Source organism: Ceratina calcarata, unplaced genomic scaffold (assembly GCF_001652005.2).
Source record: "Ceratina calcarata isolate Rehan_Ccalc_2016 unplaced genomic scaffold, ASM165200v1 scaffold81.2, whole genome shotgun sequence".
Taxonomy (NCBI): domain Eukaryota; kingdom Metazoa; phylum Arthropoda; class Insecta; order Hymenoptera; family Apidae; genus Ceratina; species Ceratina calcarata.
In genome coordinates, this window is record NW_017179423.1 from 687 (window position 1) to 4,664 (window position 3,978).

Genomic DNA, 3,978 nt, shown 5'->3' on the forward strand with positions numbered 1-3,978 from the left:
CTGTTAGATTGTTTAATAATATACAGGGTGTCCCAGAACTAGTGTTAGGCCTTGAAATGGGGTGGAGCCATGGTGATTTTAAACAACTTTTCCTTTGCAAAAAAGTTGTCCGAGGTGTATAATAATAATGTATAAATCTATAATACATATAAATACAATGTATAATACTTTTGCTCCCTCGTCACGTGCATGCGTTTCAAAGTTGGAACGATTGAGGTATGAGAGTGTTAAGACGTTTGGAGAGTGGGGGACTTTAGGGTTTAACCCCTTTTAGGGTCTGGACCGCAATGGCTCAGCGTATCGATGACGTTTTCTTCCTTCAAACTTCAAAGAAGTTCGTCAGTTTGCCGCTCCGGGAGCGAACACTTCACGAACTGTTCGCGAACACCTAAACCAGTGATAAAACTACTTCTCCGTAGCGAGTTTTCGGTTGATGTTCGCAAACATGTTCGCGAGCAGCTCGCGAACAGCTCATTACAAAAGAATGTTCGGTGATGTGTACGCGTTTCTGAACTCTGTACGCGAACAGTTCACGAACTTCTACGTGAACAGTTTGCGAACAGCAGTCTGTACGCACCTTTACACAACTATTGAGATTGAGAGACGGCCAGAACACAGCGGGAGTGCAAGGAGAGACGGGGTACGCGCGAAATAAACACACTCGACGATTCTTTTTAGATAAACAGAATAGAAGAATAAAAAGAACCGTTCGCGCAACACAAACGTTTACGTTGACAGTTATTCATTTCATTCTATCCTCCTCGCCATGTCGAGGTTGCCGTTCTCGTCGCCGCCGCCGCTGCCGCTGTACGTCTTTGCCGACGATGTCTGTATAACAAAGACAAAAGAAAACAAAAACACCGAAACAATGCATCGTATGGTTGTTATTTCGACAGGAAATAATCATTACAATTCGTAAACTGTAAGCAGCCGTGTAGGGAAAACTGTCCGAATTTTTTTACTCTCTATTCTGACAATTGCAAACGATCGAGGCGAAGATGACGAACATTGTGGCCGGATCGATCAGTATCGAGATCATAATTAGTTGTGTAACCAAACACCAAACAGTGTCTGCACTGCACGTACAGTGTAGTACAAGCTGGTGTATGGGAGCTCGGGTCGTTGAAGCCCGAGAATTCCGCGGCGACTAATCTGAAACAATAAACGCGAGATCAATTGCTGAACACGACACCACCGTTATCGATGTCTCCGACGGAAAAAGACAACTCGAATGCCTGTTTGCCCACGGAGCGCTACAGGTCACGAACTGATCGACCTGCTGCGATTCCAATACGAAAATACGGTTCCTCGACCGGCCGGTGGTCGGCCAACGATCAGAATCCACTTGCGACCAGGGTGCGCATAATTTTTCCCTCACGGCTCACTTCCCCTCTTTTTCGCCCGTATTTCGAGCCCCACTACTATTCCCCTCATGCGCCTTCGCTGACCATGCCTAGCATACCCCCATCAAGTACCAGTCCTCACTTTCCGGCCGAGGGAAAAATGATCCAGTCCCTGTAGTCACCTACCAATGGTGGGAGTGAGAACGCAGAGAAAAACAGGGTGAATTATGCTCTCTCTCATTCCTACCATTGGTAGCTTATCCCTATTCGCAGAGCCTATTTACACGAACCTTGAATGGGGTATAAAATAACATCGAGATATAATTCGTATAAAATACATACATAGTGATAGTAAATTCTTATAGGTGAGTAATTTACAATAATGTTAAGATAATAATGACGTTGCTATTAGTTTTCTTCTTTTTAACGATGATAGATGAGTAAAGAACAAAATGACATGTTACGGCAAAAATAGAGAGCAATATTCTCGCGATACGATTACAAAAAACGAAAGAACCACTTCACTTCTTTTTATACATTTAAAAGAATGATAACAATAGATTTATATAAGTAGATAAAAGTCAATAAATTATTCGCGTCCATTAATTTGATTTAACCATGTGCTTGAAGGTGATCTATCCATCTGCACACCTTTATCCTTGTTGTCGTTCTTCTGCTATTGAATAATCCTGTAAAGCTCATATTCATCGATCTAACTCTTCTGTATCTTCTTCTTCTTCTTCACATCTGCAAACATTATATCTGTTAACCCAAATCTTGAATAGAACATAGAATGTGTAAGCTTTATTGTGAATTATTGCAACAATTTCTTTGCATTCAAAAAATATGAAAGTGCTTGTGAATTTTTAACATGATGTCAATGAAAACTACCATGAAATAATTATTTAATAAAATCATAATTACACATATTCGTCATAGTCTTCATACTAATTCCATCGTAAGTCATAGGTGTCCTCAACCAAATATCTATCAAAAATATCAGCTGCCCCGGACAATCCGCTAGAAACGTCGTACACAGTTCGTATTAATTCGCAAAGTCCTTCATAAAAAGTAACTGGTTTCTCATAAAGATACCGATGACCGTGCCACATTACAAATCTGAGCTCTATTGACTGCCTCCCGCGATATCGATCACAAATATGATTCATTGCCGATTCGTAAAATGTATTAGTCAATCTAATTGTCACGGTCCGGAAACCGAGTTGTCGGATCGACCACTTGAACACCAAGATCTTTTAAGTTCTGAATATGAACATTTGACATCACATCGTCATGTATCCAGTCTCTTAGTGCACACAATCCATGAATAAAGTCATTTAACCGACAATATTTATAAAATGCCAACTTTGTGGGTTCAGTCAACTCCCAATTCTCGTAATAAGGCATGGTGACGAAAGCACGAATTTAACACTGTAACACAAATGAAAAGTTGAAGCTTGAGATGAGACTAATCGAAATATTGAATACGCGTATTTGAATGATCTGTACACGTAGGTTACGGAAAATTAACGTGCCAACAGCACGTGAAGCGTATGGACTCCTCGATTCTTCTAGCGGCTAAGCAAGGCGAAGCGTGCACAACTGAATGTGCGAAAATTGCGGCTACTGCTTTCCTTCGTCCTCTGCATGGGCCCAGCGATCCTGCGAAAAATCCCTTGCGACGGTAGGGGGGATAACTTACCAATGGTGGGAATGAGAGAAAGCATCGTTTTCTCTACTTTCCTTTGTCCTTTGGACGGACCAAACGGCACTGCGGAAAATCCTTCACGATGGGGGTGGTCGGTCAAGACCCCGGAGCGTGTATGAAAAAATAATAATCTGCAAATCATTTACAAAATCTAAAAAAACTCTTATAGATACTTCAGACGATATTAAAAATAAAAAAAGTAATCGGTCAACCATTCGATGGGACAACGCTCGTCGGTCACGCAAATGCCTCCCTAACGACGAGAGAGGATTTCGGAAACCCTTCTCTACTACGCTTAGCGCGCCTTGATTTATATAGGCGTCAGTTGGGAGGTGCGTACTCCCTCTTAATCTCCTAGGGCCTACCAACTATTGATTACATTATTGCTCTATATTATGGTACTATGCAAACGTCGGTTGGTACCCGACGTCACATTAAACGTTGAACTGGACAGGGCAGCAGAGTTCAGCTGACGGCCCGTTTTCTCTAGATTTAAGTAGCTAATACATAGATGGGCAGCAGTCGCTTCGCGCTACGCTAGCCGCTTGCATTGGCGTCGCAAAATTATACATGACGACGTAATAAAGACGCGCGCGAATCCAACACACATGACTCAATATTACGACTGATTTATTACGCTTCTAAAAAATTGCATTTTATACAGAACACGCAATTTAATGCATGTGTTAATGAAAATAAATTTTATTTTCTTTTTCTAAATGTATTATGTTGAACAGTTTTTGATTCATTGTAAATTCTTTTCTAATTTGAAGACTTTGTAAACGGCAGTAAATAAATAGCCGAATAAGATCAGAAAATTAACCATTAAATAGCCATGCGATTACATTTTACACAACCTACATACATATTTGTTTAATTAAGTTTTCCTATTGCCATGGGGGTATTGTAAAACAGGTTAACCAAATC

The 3,978-nt window shown here is 40.8% G+C and overlaps 1 long non-coding RNA gene across 1 annotated transcript in view; it reads left to right on the forward strand.

Annotated features, from left to right (window-relative positions):
- LOC108631145 (uncharacterized) overlaps window positions 1-3,978 on the forward strand; it is a 12,643-nt gene that overhangs the window by 680 nt on the left and 7,985 nt on the right. The window lies entirely within an intron of this gene.